The sequence below is a fragment of the Furipterus horrens genome, unplaced genomic scaffold, assembly GCF_987537825.1.
Source record: "Furipterus horrens unplaced genomic scaffold, mFurHor1.1.pri manual_scaffold_4, whole genome shotgun sequence".
NCBI lineage: Eukaryota > Metazoa > Chordata > Mammalia > Chiroptera > Furipteridae > Furipterus > Furipterus horrens.
In genome coordinates this window covers 146,739,310-146,758,653 of record NW_028327174.1, presented here as the reverse complement: position 1 = coordinate 146,758,653, position 19,344 = coordinate 146,739,310, and the positions used below count along the sequence as shown (strand labels likewise).

The following is a 19,344-nucleotide window of genomic DNA, read 5'->3' as shown; positions in this document are numbered from 1 at the left end:
TTATATGATCATATCCATAGATGCAAGAAAAAAGCATTTGACAAAATTCAGCACCCTAATTTATGATGAAAAAACTCTCAGCAAAGTGATAATAGAGGCAACATACATCAATATAATAAAGGCCATATATGGCAAACCCACAGCAAACATCATACTCAAGAGAGGAAAACTAAAAACATTTCCCTTAAGATCAGGAACAAAATAGGGATGTCTGCTGTTACCACTCAACATCGCACTTGAAGTCCTAGCCACAGCAATTAGACAATAAAAAGAAATAAAAGGTATCTAGATTGAAAAGGAAGAAATTGTCATTCTTTGTAGATGACATGATACTGTATATAGAGAATCCTAAAGAGTCCACTAAAAAACTACCAGTACTGATAAGTGAATTTAGTCGAACAGCAGCATACAATAAATATGCAGAAATTGCTTACATTTTAATACACCAAAAATGACCTAACAGAATGAGAAACTAAGAAAACAATCCTTATTTACAATTGCATTAAAAATACCTAGGAATAAATTTAATCAAGGAAGTAAAAGATCTGTACAAAAAATTTTTAAGACACTGAAGATAGAAACTGAAGAAGGTACAAATAAATGGAAGCATATACCATGTTCATGGATAAGAAGAATTACCATCATTAAAATGTCCATACTACCCAAAGCAATCTATTGACTCAACACAATTCCTATTAAAATACCAATGGCACTTTCATAGAACCAGAACAGACAATCCAAAAATTTAAATGGAAACACATGAAAACCCAAATAGCCACAACAATATTGAGAGAAAATGAACAAAGTCTGAAGTATCACACTACATGATATCTAACAATATTACAAGTATATTAATCCAAACAGCATGGTACAGACATAAAAACAGACACACAGATCAAAGGAACAGAATAGAGAGCCCAAAAATACACCCATTCCTATAAGGCCAATTAATACATAACTAAGGGTCAAGAACTAGAATGAGGTAAAGACAGTCTCTTCAATAAATGATGCTGGGAAAACTGGACAGGTAAATGAAAAAATAAATAAAAGTAGACTACCTTCTTACATCTTATACAAAAATAAACTCAAAATGGATTAAATATTTAAATGTAAGACTCAAAATCCTAGATCTCCTAGAAGAAAACATAGGCAATAAAATTACTGAACATTTCTTATTACAATTTTTTTAATGATATATCTTCTTGGACAAGGGAAATAAAAGAAAAAATTTTAAATGGAACTATATCAAACTAAAATTTTTTGCATACAAAAGGAAAGCAACAGCAAAATGAAAAGACAATCTATTTAATAAGAGAAGATACTGGCAATATCATATCCAATAGCAGTTAATATAAAAAATTTACAAAGAAATCATACAACTGATCACCAGGAAAAATAAACAATCCAATTTAAAAATTGTCAGAGGACCTGAAAAGACACATCTCCAAAGAAGACATACAGATGGTCGATAGATTTATGAAAAGATGTTCAGTGTCAGTGATCATCAGAGAGATGTAAATTAAAACTGTTACAGAATGGGGTGTCCAAAAACCCCAAGATCTTGTGGCTGGGGGATGGGGAAAAGGAAGCAGCTTTTAGGATACCTTTGCATGCCTGGGGCTAGTGGTTGGTAACTTTGCTGCACAAATGGCTTTGATGCTTCCAGGGCCCAGGAAGGTGGGAGGGGTCTTGGACCATGAGATGGTATTGAAAGAGCTTACAGAGCCTGCATAAGGTTCTGTGAATGGTCAGAACTGGTTACCACACCCACTGCATTAGAGGACACAGTCGGGGATTTAAAAAGCAGCTGCAGACATTTTAGCGGGGCTCCCCATGCAACTTTAAGAAGGACTCTCTCCATGCTGCTTTAACAAGGGAGTTCTCCATGCGGATTAGAGAAGCTGAGTTCTCCATGCAGCTTGTTGAAGAGGTTCTCCATGTGGTTTTGAGAAAGTTCTCCATGTTGTTTTGAGAAGGAAACACCATGAGGCTTTGAGAAGGCAGTTTACAAGGAGGCTGAGAATCCATGCGGTTCTGCGTTGAAAGCTGGCGGCCACCACAACAAAGAAAGACCTCCCCAATCAGAACTGAATGATTGGCAGCTACTGGTAAAGCTGAACTGTGTCTAGGAAGTATGGAAACGGTATCTCTAACTTTTCTAAAACTAGCCTGGTTTGGTAGGGGGAGGCAGAACTATGTGTTTGTGGGTGTTTTAAAGAACATAAGATTTAACGGCAGAAATCCGCAAATAATATAAATCTATATAAGTATTAAATAAGCAATTCTTTTTCTTTTCACTAAACTCTGGTATTGAGAGTTATAATTCGGGCAGCAGGCAATCGGGCCCCTAACTAAACAGCCTGTGGGTTCTGTTTCAAATCAGAGCAGCCCAGGGGTTCTGTTACAAAACCACAATGAGATATTACCTCACATTTGTCAAAATCAATGAACAACAAGTGTTAGCAAGGATGTGGAGAAAAGGGAACCCCAGTGTAGCCTGGTGCAGCCACTTGGAAAACATTATGGTGTTTCCTCATAAAATTAAAAATGGAATTGCCTTATGATCCAGCAATCCTATTTCTGGGTATATACCCAAAGAAATCCAAAACACTAATTTAAATGAATATATGCACCCCTATGTTCACTGCAGCATTATTTATAATAGCCAGCCTATGGAAGCAGCCCAAGTGCCCATCAACAGAAGAGTGGCTAAAACCGTGGCGGTACATATATACAATGGAATATTACTCTGACATAAAAATGAATGAAATCTTACCATTTGCAACAGCATGGATGGACCTAGAGGGTATCGTGCTGAGTGAACTAATTCAGTCAGAGAAAGACAAATACCATATGATTTCATTTATATGTGGGATCCAAAGAACAAAATAAACAAATACCAAATAGAAACAGGCTCATAGATACAGGGAACAGACTTAGTTTGCCAGAGCAGAAGAAGGATTGGGAGACTGGATGAAAAAGGTGATGGGATTAAGAAGTTCAATTTGGTAGTTATAAAATAGTCATGGGAATGTAAAGTACAGCACAGGAATATAGTCAATAACACTGTAATCATTATGTATGATGTCAGGGGGGTACTGTAAATATCAGGGGGAACACTTTGTAAAGTACATTATTGCCTAATCATTATCCTGTACACCTGAAAATAATACAAAATAATGTAGACTGCCATTGAAAAATAAAATTTAAAGTCAAGAAAATCATGGTGCAAGGAAAATAAATGAAAAGACATAGGGTCTACCAAAGAAAAGAAATAATTTAAAGGTCACTAAGTTCTACCACTGTAGTGGAAGAAGGAAAATGAGATTACAAAAAAGTTTGAGTTTTAAATATATTTGCAAATTGGCCTGAGAGTGGAAACATGGTCCATTATGCCTTATGTCGCTAGAGAGCTATAAACTACAGTCCCAGAGGCACCATTAACAGAATCACAGAGAGTCAAGTAAATTCAGATACAGAATTCAGGTGCATTAAAAATGCCTATTGGGTAAAAAACTAAATAAAAGTAGGTATGGAGAATAAGACTGATGACTAAATCAGTTTTAATGTCCTAAACTACAGAAGTTTAGGAAATATATATTTATATATATAAATTCTTTTTATGATATATATTCTATGAATATATACATTCATTCTTTTTATAATATATATTCTCTTTTACTATACATACATCTTTATATTGTGTATATCTTTATAATAAAAATTTTATAGGAATAATTTCCCACTGAATTAAATATATCAATGTAATTCTCAATATTCTTTTTTGACATTCACTAGAATTATATCATATCAAATCTTTATTGGGGCAAGAGAGATTCAAGTTTAAACACTAAAATAAGAGTTTCTTTCATTTCTTTTTCTGCTAAGAATACAAAACGATCTCTCTTCTTATTAGGATTATACCAGCAAAATTGCATATATTACCTTCACAGAAATTCTTAAACTCTCTGATAGTGCACAGATTTACAACCCAAATAATAATGATAATAATAACTGGTCCTTATTATAAATCCTTTGTTATTTTTTATAATTTAATTCACGTCCTATAGTTTTTTTAAATGACATTATTTAATAAATAATTTGCTCCTCAAAAGCATCTTTCTGGTATACAGGAGAGAATGGAATACAGACTGACCTATCATCTCACCAGATAAACGGGCTTCGTCAACAGAAAACCTCTTCCAAAATTAATAGCCTGCTACCACATGATGAGTGCTCATGAAAGGAAATACTTATGGTTTTTCCCCTAACTTCTGACCCTTGAAATTAAAAGCACTTTCTCCCCCTCCTCTGTTCCAGTTAACCCATAGGAAATATGCCTCTCTTTATGGCAGGAATTTTTTTTTTTATGATACTCAGATATATAGCTACATATAAGTGATCCAAAACAAATCTTCCCCAAACAATTTGCCTGCTAGTGGTGAGAAAATACACAGAATGCCATGGAACAAAGGATCATTAGATTTTTCATGCTCACTCAGCAACCCTAAGCATGAGACAGAGGTCTTTTCCAGGGTGATACTAAACAGCCCAGCTAGTTCTGCAGGCTGTCCAAATGGGGACCAGATAATTCTGCAGGCTGTCCAAATGGGGACCAGATAATTCTGCAGGATGTCCAAATGGGGACCAGATAATTCTGCAGGCTGTCCAGTGGGTCTCTGTGGCTAACAACCAACTTGAGGCTCTAGGTATACTCAAGATCCTGGCCCAGAAAGGAAGCCAGATTCCACACGATTGGACTTCCTAGATATTCTGCCAAAGAAAGATGGCTTTAAGCTAGGTAAGATCTAGAGGAGAAAAGATTATTTTTCCCTGTTCTTACTTGTTTATGTTCATGATAGTAGATTGTACCACAATCAAAATACAGGACTTCGGTCATAATAATAACAATAATTATGCTTTAATATAATATCTATTATAAATATATGTAATATAATAGATAACATAACACATTGCTAGGAATAACATTTATTGTAAAACACAGAAAAGGCACAGTACACTTGAGAAAAGGGATTGTTCCAAAAAATAAAAACAAAATTAGCAGCCCAGTAAAATTATTTCAGATAGCTGTTTTCTAAAACTGTGAGAGAATAATTGTCTATTGTTTTAAGCCATCAAGTTTCGTGGTAATTTGTTACAAGAGCAACAGGTAACCAATATGACATACTTAAGTTCCTAGTGCTTTGGCTAGTATATTATTTCCAAGTTGCAAATTTAAAAGTTATTCCCATTAACTATGCAACTAGTGATTACAGAAAAAGAATAAAATAAATTCCACTTTAAAAACAAAAATCGGCACAATCTTTACTTGGAATTTTCATATTTTTGAGGACAAACTTTTTTTCTCAGTAAGGAATGATAGTTACAACTCCCTTATATCAAACAAAATTGTCCCACTTAAAAACAAGATCATAAACACGAACAAAAGTAATCGTAGACATTTCATAAAATGCCACAAAGCACATTTTCTTTTATTAAATTCCTTCTTTTCAGCTCACTAAGTATAGTAAATTCAAGGCTAAAGAAATTTTTTATAATTTATTTTATGATAGCTAATGCTTTCTAAATGTAACAGTTTTGAGGGTTCATTAAAAATTATTGGGGCATTGTTTATTAATAATGGGATGTAAATATTAAAAGTAAAGGGAGTGTCAATTACTTGAAATATGAAACCATTTGTAGTATTCACAACAAATTAGAAACACTCTATTACTCTAATTATTTCAGGACTGAAGTGTGCTGGGCATAAGGCATCACATTAGACATGGCACATATGTGAGGCGTATGTTTTCTTCTCCTTATTCTACATATTTTACTGTGATGTAAGCCATACGTCTCATTACAAAGGGTGGTATGAAAAGGCTATAGTAAGAGAGGCAAACTTTGGATTCAGAGATCAGCAATATAGAAAGGCCTCTTCATTAAAAACACATTATTGTTTTGCTTCAAGGCATTTACCTTATGTTCCCAGTAACATCCTGACAGTTTAGAGACTAAAAACATCTGGATTTTAGGCATTAAGATTTTAGGGATCATGGATCTCACACTAAAAATACTCAGAATAATGGACTGTTTAGTGAAGACAGGGATCATGTGATGAATAAATTAACATAATCATTTAATGATTAAACACATCTCATGATTGGTCATGAGGATATGTAGATTAAAAATTCTGGTTCCCATATTATCTACTATTTATAAACTAGGCAAGCTCTAAGATATTATCAAGCTACCATATAAATTTTATTTAGAAGTTTGATTCATGTGGAGATGATAAAATGATTATCTAGCTTCCTTTTAGGGCCAGGAAATAAAATAAGAAGCCCTTTGAGCTAAAATTATGACTCTCACCATTACTAAATGCTAAGTCAAGTTTCAACACTTGTGATGGTTTAAAGATATGCACAAACTCTTTGACACTCCTTCCCTCAAGAGGTAGAACATAATTTCACTTCCCTTGGGTGTGGGCTAGACTTTGTGACTTGCTTCTAGCAAACATATTATGGGAGAACTGATAGGATGACTGAAGATAAAGTTATACAAGGACTGAAACTTCCAACTTGTGTGTATGCTCAAGTTATCTCTCTTCATACCTCTCTCTCTCTCTCTCTCTCTCTCTCTCTCTCTCTCTCTCTTATAAACCCCCTCTAAAGGATGACAAATGCTGTGCTCTGAAGACACCCAGGAAGCATATGGAGAGACCCACATGATGAGGAACCAAGGTCTGTCAGCAACAGTGTGAATAAGCTCAAAGGCAGATATTCTGAGTCCTGCCACATGAGTGAGCCTAGAAGCAAATCCTCCTCCAGTGAAACCTTGAGATGAACGCAGCTCTGTCCAAAACCTTGACTATAACTTCACGGCAGAACCTAAATCAGAATTATCCAGTTAAGTCACTCCCATATTCCTAACTCACAGATATTGTGAGATAATAAATTTACACTATTACATCTGGGATAGTTTGTTACACATCAATAGCTAATTCACTACTACAATGTAATAAGAATAAGCTGCGGTGGGGCAGGGGAAGGGTGAGAAAATACGTCCTTGTCTCCAAATTCAAGATTATGATGTTTCAATTGTAGGATATTAGGCAGGGTCACATAGCTTCCCCAGATCCCATTTTTTCATTGACACAAAAAATATGTTAACCAAAATGATTTCCAAAGTTCCTTCTGGCCATTAAAATGCAGGACCTGAAGCCATGAAGAGGCAGCTTTAATCTTGAGGTAAGGAAAGATACCACTGGGACCATCTAACATTGGAAGTTGCTTTACAGTCCCCCTTGATGGAAAAAAGGTTGGATAATCATTGGTGCTTTACTGTACCAAGAGTTTTCTTATACTGGATGAGAAATGTAGGCAGATAACATATAGAATTTCTTTAAAATCTGGTATGTTATATCTATGACCCTAGTATGAAGAACAAAACAAAAAACAAACAAAAAAACAAAAAAACACAGTGAACAATCATGCAAAGAAGGAAGCTAGGTAAATTATTTCTCTAGACCCTGAACTGATACTTTCCCTGATAAGATTCTACCTGCAGATAATTTACCTAAGGACCCAAAGATACTCATAGATTTAATGCAGCACTTTTTTACATGGCAAGAATTTGAAACAATATGAATGGCCATCAGTGAGGGGACACCTTGTGTTTAGTCATGAAAGGGTGGTCACGATCTATCTTAAATGACAAACCATACTATGGACCTCAAACTTGGCCACAGAGTAGAATTACCAGGGACTTTATTATTATTATTATTATTATTATTATTATTATTATTATTATTATTATTGTTATTATTTAAATTCTGATGCTCTGGCCATGTTACAGGCTAACTAAGTCAGACTCTGAAAATGAGACCCAAGCATTAGTATTTTTTAAAGCTTACCAAGTGATTCCAACATAAAACCCAAGTTGAGAACCACTCATAAAATGTCTAATTTGAGTTAAGCAAGGTAGGAAAGGCAGGCAGGCAGGCAGTAAGGCAGAAAGGCATGAAGGCAGGAAGACAGGAAGGAAGGAAGGCAAGAAGGCAGGAAAGCGCAATGATGTGTGTATAACTGCTCATGTGTAGAAAAAGATCCTAAAGGAAATATCTGTAACTAACAATAGTGAAGATTAAAGTGAAGAGGTAATTTCATCTCTTAAAATTTTGTACAGTGAATATATATTTGTACTATAATTTTAAAATTCATTAAAAAATAAATTACAAAATTTGCAAATACCTATTGAATCTGGAGGAATAAAGATAGTTATTGCTTTTTGGGTTCAATTTACATCTTTAAAAATCACTGAAACTTTAGCTACCAAGTGACAAAACATCCAGTTGAAAGAGTGAAATATTTTAACAACTGTTTAATTAACAATACAGAAGACTAGAGGCTGTTTGGGTTTTTTCCTTAATAACTTTTTTCTTAATTGTGATGATGGGAAGTTATCATCTAAAACCCTACTTGGAACAGAAAAAAACAAATCATGCACAGAATTTAGAATTTAGAATGGATATATAAGATTAAGTATATAGCTTTTATTTTAAGATATTAAAAAGCTGACACACAGAATAAAATAGTTATTTAATAGTTTGAAAGGGACTAGCACATTGACTTAAAATAATAGTAAAGCACTATTCCCACTATATAATAATTCCATATTAAAGTGCTGTATAGAATAATGTACTGCCCATATTTTAAGAGTGTTTGTATACAAAGAGGGAAGGCACAGGGAAGTGTTTGTCCAAAAGAAACCATCTAATCCTTTGTGTTAGGATAATTCCAAATTCTATAAATGACATAAATCATTCAAGGATAATATATGATGTAATAGTTGAAATATATATATATATTTAAGTACTCAACATCAAACAAAATTCGTAAAGATGACAGAGTAGGTTCACATTATAATGTTTACTAGGAATTGTATTAGGAAACATTTCTGTGTCTAATATTTGTTTGAGTTCATTCAGAATTTCTTTACTTAGTCATCCGCCATTTATGTATCTTGTTTAACTCACAACGCCACAGCTCTATAAGCAGCAGTACTGAGAATCTGATGGAAACTCAGAAGTGTAATTATAGCTAGATGAAGATGTTACGTACTCACTCTGAGTTTTAACCTGAGAGTGTTTTGGATAAAGAGCATCATCAGTCAATATTTGGTAAACATTCTTGGGGTACATCATTTGGCCTAGGCAGCTGACAATAAAAGTATTTGAAGTTGTGTGTAACTCCCTTCTCAAATGTGGTGGAAAATTGGCAAAAATCTAATGTGATAGGTTAAAAAAAAAAAAAAAAAGACATTCCCTAATACTTATTTGAATTCCAACTGGAATGAAACAGGTTTTCTTCTAAAAACTGGCTTTCAGTGTGAAAATGAAGTGGCTCCTCTGTGAGAATACTGATGTCAGAAGGACAGTTTCCTAGAACTGGAATTACATCTTAGAAAAGTTTATGGTTTCCTTTTCCTAAATAATTAAAAGAAAAGAAAGAACTTTTTCTTATAAATAGTTCAAAAAACATATATTGAAATCTGACCCTAGTCTCCTATCCCCAGTCCAAGAATTCCAGTTATGACAAGCTAGTGAGTATCTAAAGTGGTAAAAATAAATAAATAAAAGAAGAAAAAGGGACATTCTGATAAACTGAAAACAGAAAATGGTCTGCAAAGCATTAGTGTTTTACGGTACCTATGATTAAAAAGTTTGCTTCAAAGCATCTTCTCAATTTAGTATGGCAGTGTCTGAAGAAAAAGAAGATAAACTGTCTATTCTAACTCAACAAAATAATAAGAAAAAAAATAATGAGATGATATCTTCAAATAATGAGGAAATATGTGCTATGAGCTTTGTCTATTTTTTACTGAAGGACAATTCATTTCCTATCATAAAATATGATCTCTCTGAGCTGTATAACATGAAAGATTTAATGATTATTAGACATTAGTACAGTCAATTCCTCACTCTAGAATATTGATTGAGAAGATTTAACTTAATGCAAAATCTTACACTTCTCAGAGAAAAAACAAAGAGAGATCTATTGAAGTGTTTAGTCATATTTTTTTTTATTGAATACTTTCATGGAAATTATATATTGCATCTTTTAAATAGTATACATTCTACCAGTTATTTTGATACAATATTTTCCTAAAAATATTCATTTTAAGGGCAAAAATCTTTAAATATACTAACTCATTTAAAAAATAAAACACAATAGAAATTTGAAAACTTTGAAATTTAACCTGAGTTAATTGAACTGAAAAAATTCTTATTGCATATTTCCTTTCATAAGTCTTTATTTTCTATAAATTCCCAGCATTTTAACTGAATCCATTGATTTGTATGTCTTTTTTCATCAATATTTCCCTAGATTTTTTGTACTTTTCCCATTACAGAGAAAAACCAAAAACACATACTTCTGTGTGTGCATGTGCATGTGTGTGTGTGTGTTTGTGTGTGTGTGTAGTATTGAAGTCCATCATTGTGTTTACAGAAATTTTCAGAATTTAGAATCAAGGTGTTTATTCTTTTAACACAGTCTCTAGCTTGAAATGGCTCAACTTAAGATTTTTTGACTTCACGATGGTACAAAAAACAATAAGCATTCAATAAAAAATGTACTTCAGATTTTGAATTTTGATCTTTTCCTGGGAAACCTGTATGTGCTACTGTCTCGTGAGGCTGGGCAGTGGCAGAGCGGCAGCGTGCAATCAGCCTCCGTATCTGGGGGTAAACAACTGATAATCTAGTGCACTGCACTGCCAGCATTTTTTAGATTTTTCTTTTTTTCTGAGCACATTAAAAGTCAGCTAGATTAAACTAGTAGGTTAGGTGTATTAAATGCATTTTATCATGATATTTTCAACTTACAGTGTGTTTATAGAGGCATTACCCCATGATAAACACAGGAGGAGCTGTGGATCAATTAGCAGTGTTTTACCTAAACTACTGGTAAAACACAAAGTTTGTCTTTTCCCACAAGTGACAAGTAACAAGTTTAAGTCAGAGTCATAAAGTTAGACATAGACTTAAAATAAATATTCAGTAAGAGTTAAAGACTGTATGAATTTCCAGTGTAAATCTGGTCCTTGATTTGTCACTGGGGAATTTGTCCAAGGGGTGAGTCCAGGGACTGGGTATTTGTTTTATGTGTGAAAAATTACTCAAAGTTCCAAAGTCCAGAATGAGAAAAAGAAACAGAATATCTAGAGAATCATTATGATAGAACACTCTCTTCATACAATTGTATGTACACATACATATCTTCAATGACAAACATTCAACCTTTGTTTTAGATGATAAAGAAAAAAATGGTAGCCACACTTGTGAATTACATGTGGCTTAAAATACCTATTTAGACAACAGTCATTTCTTAACATTACCTCATGAACCAGCCCAGCCCAGAGTAACTCGCTCAGAGAACTGGGATATGAATTCACCAAAACAAGCAAAGCTGGACTAGAAACCAAATAACTAGGCTATTCTTCCTAGTGCTTAATTAATTAATCAATATTTGGAAATGCCAAACTTTAAGAATTACTCGTCGGCAGCCGTCCGTCTCGAGAGACGATGGTGTAGCTTCTTAAGAGTCTATCTGCACCGCCGAGAATGGTTGTGCAGTCCGACTCGGGAGTGACACGGTATCTGTCTCCTCCCGTGTTGAATCAACATCTTGCGATGACGCTGGAGTGTCCTCTCCAGTGAAGCTGAAGCTACAGAGCCTGGGCAGGGTGATATGGAGGGTCTGCTGTTGCCCATGCAGCAGACCCCCCCCTCTCTTCGCAGCTGAAGGGTCCAAGGGAAAGACGGAGTCAATACAGCTTGGCTTCAGGTGCGCCGCAGGAGTTGCCGGTGTTGACTACAACGTCAAACCGCCTTAGGGACTCCGGCTCCGGATTTTCTGTCGGGGTTTACTCCCTTAGCCTTTCCCCTGAAGAGGTATGCCGCAAGGCAGCGGAGGTTTTTTGGAATCAGAGTTTTCCTTCTCTGATGTGCCCTGACTGGAAGATCGAACCAGCGACACTTAGCTCGCAGGCCGACACTCAATCCACTGAGCCAAACCAGCCAGGACTAAGAATTACTAAGCACTGGAAAAATGCTATTTATTCTTTTTTGAAACAACAACAACACAATTTGATGCAAGAATCATCTTATTTTTCTCTTACTATCTGTTTTTGGATAGTTTATATTGCTATGGCTTCAATATGACAACTTGTTTTTTATTCCCTCCAATATAGTTTTTATCTGAGACACTGTACTTTGCATCTTAACAAGTACCATCTCTGTCTTTTTTATATTTACATATTTCTACTTACCTTTTTGAACACATAATACAGTTTCAAAATTGTTTCAGTGTTCTTGTCTGCTAACTGCAAGATCTGTGGCAATTTTGAGTCAGTTTCAATTGACTGATTTTTGATTTCTTGTCATCATCATGGGCCCTATTTTTCTGTTTCTTTTTATGCCTGGTAATTTTTATTGGTGATTTTTTTTTTATTTGGGGGCAGTGGGTATTTTGTATCCCTATAAAGATTCTTGCTTTTGGGGGGGGGATGTGGTTAAATTTCTTAGAAGCATTTTCATCCTTTTGGGTCTTATTTAAAGATTGGTTAGGTGGGACCAGTTCAGGACTTAGAATCATTCTTCTCCATTGCTGATGCAGAATCTTTCTGAGGATTTTACTGGGTACCCCATGAATTATCGAACTTTCCTCTCCAGTCAGTAAGAACAGGCACTATTATTGCTAGTCTTGTGCAAGCTCCAGGGATTGTTTCCTTTAATACTTTTGAGTTGTTCTCTCTTCAGCCTCAGGTGGTTTCCTCACATGCATTTGTTGGTTAGCACTCTGCTGAATATTTGATGGGATCGGGGGTTCCGAAGTTCTCCAGAGTTCTCTCCTTGTAGCTTTACCACCTCTGGTGTCATGTCCTGCAAAGTAACCGCCTTAGTTTCCCCATAGTCTCAGCTCCATCCCCGCACCTCAGAAAGTGCACCAAGTTCTGACAGTCCCCTCTCCCTATGCCACTTCCTGGAAGCCCTCTCAAAGAAGTAAGCTGGCGCAAGCACTCTACTCACTTGGAGGTTTCTCATCACTCAGGGATCACTGTTCTGAATTACCTGATTTCCACCATCTTGAAGACCATTGGTTAATATATTTCCTCTGATTTTTTTAGCTTGTTCAAGTAGGAAAATATATTGGTCTCTTATCCCCCCCCCCCTTACCCAAAGCTGAATTCAGAATTATCTTTCCACAATTCAATGTAACTCCTTTGTTTGAAACACTTCATTGAATTCCCATCATTAAAACAGATTCCAAGTTTCTTACACTGATTTAGAAATTAACCTCATAATTTACACCTTGTCTACTTTTCAAGTTAATCTTTAGTCACATGCTTTCACTAACCGTATCTCACAAATAAAATAACTGGAGTTTCACCCATACAAAATATTCTTTCAGTGCATTTGCACAGGGTGTTCCCTCCTAGAACTCTCTTCCTTGCCCGAAGCTGCTGAGAAAGTCCTACTCATCCTCAAGTAATCAACACAAACATGACCACTCTGTGAAGCCTTCCTTCCCTGACACACTTCCAGCCACCTGCTCCCCCTCTCTCCTTCACACCCACCCAAAGAGGAGTTACTCAGCCCTCCTCAATACTCTGTTCCTATTATGCTATCCATTACTTTGTACCATGACTATATTCTAAACATTTATTTCCAAGCTATGACCTTCAACAAGCTCCTCAGAAATAGAAGTTTTTCATCTATAAAATGGAAATAACACAGGTCTCAAAGAGTTGGGAAATATAGGATAGGTTTATTTCAACACATATATTCATTACATTTTCAACTAATAGTCTCAACCTGTTTTTCCTCACTGTATAAACTTGTTTGTGAGATAACATAGCTTTAAAAAGCATTTGGGTCCAACTGTTGCACTGAAGAACATGTAATAAAAATACTACAGGGAAAGTCTTAAAAGAGGAAGGGCCCCAGTGCCTTTGAAATGGTGGAATAATAGAGACAACAGTGAAGAGCTGACAAGATCAAGCTGCAGGGAGTTTTCATTGTTCAACAGAAGTGTAACAAGAAGATTACACACAAGTAATCAAGTTGCATGTGGAAAATAACTTTAAAAGGAGAAAATCTATTAGAGGTGAAAAATAATTTAGCTATTGATAAAAGATATTTTGCTAGTTGGTGTTATATTTTCAACTCAAAATATAATAAATCTAAAGAGAAGTCAGAGTTCCCCCACCCGCTCTGTACGGCAGGGGCAGAGAGGGAAGGGGAGCAATCTTTGGTAGTGAGTCATGGCCAAATCTCCATTAGCTGCTTTGTTACTGATGGCTAAATGAAGCAAACATTCTAATGCTCTTTAGAAGGGAGTTCTAATCAGTTCACTATATTGATACTTAAAATACATACCTGGTTAAAAAAAAAAGTCTCTAATACTAAAGAACAAACAGCAAACAGTGAAGCACAATTTTTAGAAAACATTTAAGGGATGAGTCTTTCTCTTTTTTTTTTTTTTTCTGATATGGTCTATTTAAGTTTTGTTTACTTTCTCAGCAAGAATAAAGGCCTTGGGCAACATTTAATTAAAATGCTCCCTAAGCTTTCGTGCTTTCTGAGGCAGTAAGATTGGGGACATTGAGAGAGTCCACTTGCTGTGGACTATGAAGAGAATGAGAATGGATAGATGACTCTGAACCCCCTACACAATATGTAGAGAAAAGTCATACCCCTGGAAAGGCCAATTATGTAAGATGCCATACACAGTAGGTGTAGAATATATGAATTCTTTGAATTAGGAACAAAAATACCACAAAGGCCTCAGATACATATTCCTTCTTTTATTGCAATTATAAACTACTAATTTCTAAAATGCAGTAATCTGTATGAGGGAAGGATTCTATCAATGGCATTAACTTTTATATGCACAAATTTAGGCTAGACAATTCCCAAATGCTGAGAGGAGCTAAAATTCATGGAGATTAAATTTAAAAATGACTAAGTGTTGAAAATGATGGGCTAACATAAAAACTAAAAACATGAAACTTTGGCTTTGTGATGCTTTTTTCTTGTTTTCTTTTGTTTGGTTTTTAAAAGTGGACAATAACTAATGTTCACAGAGAACATCCTAAGATTTCCTTGGTTCAGTAACTCAGCAGGTTTAGAGAACCTCCAATGGGTGATTGAAAGGACTGAATACTGATTTGGGGACAATTATACAGTGAGATTAGACCATGGGCCAGCCATGAAACTGTACTGAGGCCTGGTTTGCTATGGGTAAAATGAGATGTTGCTGAAATTAAATGACACTACAGAGAATAAGCATTCATTGAAATAGTAGCAGTGATGGTGACCATCTAACATACTCTGTAAGCTTTTTTCTAGCAGCAATATATGTGAGATCCGAAAAATAGGAGAGATAAGAGGCAGGAACTCCATTTAGTGAGAGATGTGTTTAAATTGTTAGGATAGGTCTCTTTTTCTTTAACTAAGCCCCGCCCTTTAAATTAGCATTTAAACTGTCTAATTAATGTGGTTAAGAATAAAATTTAAACAGAAGTATTAATGCCCAACTGGCTAACAAATTAACATATTTGTCCTTTATATTTCCTTCTGGGGGAAAACATGCATTAAAGAGAAAATTACTTTAGTGCAGAGCAGTAGTAATTAATTAACAACACAGCAATTTTACATAACCTTGCAAATAATTGATATGCCTCATTCTTTAAATGTGTGAACAAAGATAATTTTGTTGATTTTTTTTCTATCAAAAGAAATTCTATAACTCAGGAAGGGCAGTAGAGCTAGTGTTTTCATTTTTTAATATACTTAAAACTGTCCTGAGAATGTGTTTCCTATTTTGAGCCAGTCATACTTTAATATGTGTAAGTCATTTCAGCATTTAGCCAGAGCATATCAATGATGTATCTGTTATCATCAATAGTATAAACATCAGTGGTAAAAAAGAGATGATCATAAATTAATTTTATTGGAATTCTATTTATTGTATCACCTGATTTATGTATTTCTCCATCCATTTAATCTCAGATTGTAATAACTGGATTCAAGCATAATGTATAACAATTGCTTATTATCCAATTCTCATCTCACATAAACTCCTTCCCACAATCCACCACAAAAACATCCTCAATGGGAAGGAACTCTATGAAGCCACTCTGAGTTATTGGTCAGTCCACAGATGATGTCTCACATTCAGTTACGTGATTCCTTATAAGAAGTAATTCAGATAGGCTGTTAGTTATGAAAATTTGGTGTACACACACACACACACACACACACATTTTAGGCCAGCTTGATAGTCATAGGCTAGACTTGAGCTGATGTACAATTTGTAACAACTCAGCTACAATAAGCCAAAAGTAGTAATAAAATTTATTCCTACTTAAAACCTGAGATAATCCAACCTTTTAATTGATTCGAGACACCAAGTTCCTTTTTCCTTTGATTTGTCTCAGGCCTCAAGTCCATTTCCTGCTTGGCCAATATGTGTTATATTCTAGATAGCCCTGACTTTTCTGACTGCTGAGATGTTCTTCTCACCTCTGGATAAAACAGACACAGCACCTGGATGGATTACCGACGCCATATCCAGCCAACACTGGAGCTGACTTCATGCTGCACGATAATGGGCTGCCCTTTGTTCTCACCATTGTTCTAGATCCTGGGCCATGACTTCCCAGCTCCACATAACGAACTCTACTCTATTAATGAAAGCACCATATAATGCCTAGAAGACGCTTACTCCATTTTTAATGGAGTTTACACTTCAGCCTCTTCTACTGGAAACAAAACGAAAATTAGTGCCTAGAAAGAAGAGCGATAATACTGCAACAAGGTGGGGAGGAGAGGGCTTGGGCTGGGTGACTGCACAGACTCAGCCAAATGGGTTTTTCCCACTTCGCTACTTGGAGACCTTGGGTACAATACCCATCCTCTCTGAGCCTCAGTTTTATCACATAAAACTTGAGATAATACAACACAGATCTCAGATGACTGCTCAGGGGATAAAATGGGTGACACATGCAGAGAATTGGTTGGTCACTGTGCTGGGCACACGGTACAAATCTATTTTATTACCACCAAACAAGAAAAAAATTACTACTTTCCAAAAGTAGTGAAAAGCAAGAATGTGATTCTTATTATGCTTTTACTCCAAATTCTTTAAGAATCTATGGTTGACCCACTGTGAAAAGGAAAAGGGAAGGGAAAGGGGATCTAGAAGGGGAGCTCAGAGGCAAGGCCTCAGATAAAGGGACTAGATAAGAGGTGAACTAGCCCTTTTATACCCAAATGAATGAAAGGCAGTAACACACATTCCACAACAGAAGACATGTAGGTGGGTGGGTGGGTGAATGAATGGACAGATGAATGGATGGATAGATAGACCGACAGACAATGAGACAGACACAAGTTGTGAGGAACTACTTAAGGTCTGTTAACCAAAACACAGAGCGAAGCACCTTTATTTCATCCTGCCTTTTCTGTACATACCTTTTCTATTTCTCCTTTTTGAAAACTCTCCTACCATCAACAAAGGCAACCATGGCCTTCCTCAACCTTTCCTTTTGTAAATAACACATCTCCTCTCTGTCATCTCTCAGCTCTTCCAACCTCACATGTCTTCAGGGCAGATTGGCATGCTGTGGGGGAGTGGGGTGGGTGGGTAGAGGACTCAAAAAGACCTCCAGAATAATGTGTACTTTTAGGGTGGAGTTTGAGTTTCCTCCTCCATTTGGGGATAATATAAAGCTAGCATTCACCATCAAAGTTGTAAACACATCACTATAGCTACAAATTACATTACCAAGGCCCACCCCCAGCGCACACACGATCTTTCTCCCTCCTTCCCCCCCCCCCCCCACACACACACAGAGCTCAAGAAGCCACTATTTCCTCAGTCATTTCAAGGTATCCATTTAATCAGCACAGTAAACAAGCTTCTGTGCCTCAGGCTAGTGTTCCACAAGCTCAGCCAGATCTCGGGGTTTTGTGAGTGCTGCTGGCAGCAGGGTCATAGAAGGCATATTTGCTCACACATTACGTTGATTATTATTATTTTTTGTCCTAGGGATACTTCTTGGACAGTGGATATGACAAGAGACACCATTTATCTTACAAAGACTTTGATTTCATTGGATTTTGATTAGCTATGGCAACAGGGTGAACTGAATAATTACTATCATTAACTGTAACATTTTTTGAATCTTATCCCACAATGTAACATCAAAAGCCTAGTGGGGGGAAGTTAAGGTGTCAAATATTCAAAATCATAAGCCTCCGGTGCTCTAGTTCTGAGAGTATCTGCAAAATATCTTCCTTCTGGGAGAAAAACTAAAAATAGCATCTCCCAAATAAATGGAAATAAAGCTACTCTAAATTCACCAGATGGATCATAATTATCGACATAAAATTATAAAGTATAATACTTGGTGTTCAGTAAAAATTCTAGAAAATTATTCCACAAGATTAGACCATCTATTCAAGAGGATCTCATTTGATAACTTTAGGGACTGTTTCAAATCCATCCCTTTGCCCTGCAGAGGGTATGCAAACATGTAAAAAATATTCCCAAAGCCTCAGTTTGGAGCTCCACACTGTGCTAGGCACTGTAAAGCATAACAAAGAATTAGAACATCGTTGCTGGACTTTGGTTTATAATCTAGTTAGGAGTCTCCTGAGATGATCTGAGACTAGGTAATGTCCTCCTCAAGTACAGGAAGGATTAATTTTTGTCCTGGAGGTATCCCAAGACAAAGGATCCATGGCCACGTCTGCCCCAGGGTGCTTTTATCCCTTATCTGAGGCACCTGAAGTAGTCAGGCAGGCACCTTAGGCTCTCAGTTGGTGTCCATTCCTAGAAAACATACTAGAGTCTTGGACCAGGCCTGATAATCCACCCTAAATAAACATGCATAATCATGTCTGACCTTTATGGCCAAGAAATACTATATTCCCAGGAAGCCTGAGGTAAATAAATAGAAACTAAAGCGTCATCAAGCCCAAGTTTATAGATGCCCAGAAAGGAAGGTGATCTTGCCAAAACCAAGCCTGGAAGTGGTTGGATACATATCAATTACTGAGGTATGTTTGCTTACAGTATCTCCAGTGCCTACTTCTCACATCACAGGCTGGTTATTGATCAGCTGTGGTCAGATACTGTAAGTATAAATTAACCCGCTCCAGTGAAAAATGCCCACGGGAACCATTACGCTCTGAAGACATCTTCTCCTTAGGTTTTACTCTAATTATCAGTAGAATTCATTGGAAAGTAGCGAACGGTTAGCTCAGATTTC

General features: G+C 36.0%; 1 protein-coding gene across 1 annotated transcript in view; it reads right to left on the bottom strand.

Moving 5' to 3' along the window:
- PTPRD (protein tyrosine phosphatase receptor type D) overlaps positions 1 to 19,344 on the bottom strand; it is a 520,035-nt gene that overhangs the window by 429,892 nt on the left and 70,799 nt on the right. The gene's annotated exons all lie outside the window — the stretch shown is intronic.